Consider the following 822-nt stretch of genomic DNA (forward strand, 5'->3'; position numbering starts at 1 on the left):
ACTTGCTTTCTTATATATCTGCCATGAATCATGACCATGTCTACTTTTGTATATGTTTGTTTTTGAGAAGCTCGAGTATTTCTACTTTTGTAGATGTTGTTTTTGAGAAGCTTAGAATTCGATAGTGACCTTGAGATATGCAATGGGTACAACTTCTTTCTTAGATGGTGATTTTGTGAAATTAGATGGCAAAATTGAAAGGTGTAAACTCATGAATCTCAGATACATGGCCAAACATCCATGGTGATCTTTTGACATAGTTTCTTGGAAATCCAGTAAATCTTGCTTGAATACGTTACGTTATTTTATTTTATGGGATGGCTTGGAATCTTGGATAACTCTAAAATCTGTTCCTAATGTCTGTTGTCCTAGATACCAGAGAGCTATTTTTATTTTATTTTATAAAATATGTAATTCAGAATACCTTAGTATGGTTTATTGTGTAATGATGGATAAATGCGTTTAGTTTTATCTAATTTCTATGAGAATTGTACCAATGAATACATTTATTTCATTATATGAGATCGAGTTTTAAACAAAACAATATATTCTGGTTTTACATTTGATTAATAATCAAAGTAGTCAGACCTGGATTTTGGGAGCTTTGTAAAATATTCATATATGTTATGTTATATAAAAAATAAACATAGGGAAAATTGATACATAAATTATAAATTTTGAAGTAAACAACTTTTGATAGATTGAACATGATGTATGACTTGAGTTTAAAATTTTGAAACTTCTTGATAGATTAAACATAATGGATGACACAACTTTTTGATAAATTGATCATAATAGACGACTTTAATTTGAGCAATTCTG

The sequence above is a fragment of the Pinus tabuliformis genome, chromosome 8 (genome assembly GCF_031772625.1).
Source record: "Pinus tabuliformis cultivar Carrire ecotype Pingquan chromosome 8, CPIR1, whole genome shotgun sequence".
Lineage (NCBI taxonomy): Eukaryota > Viridiplantae > Streptophyta > Pinopsida > Pinales > Pinaceae > Pinus > Pinus tabuliformis.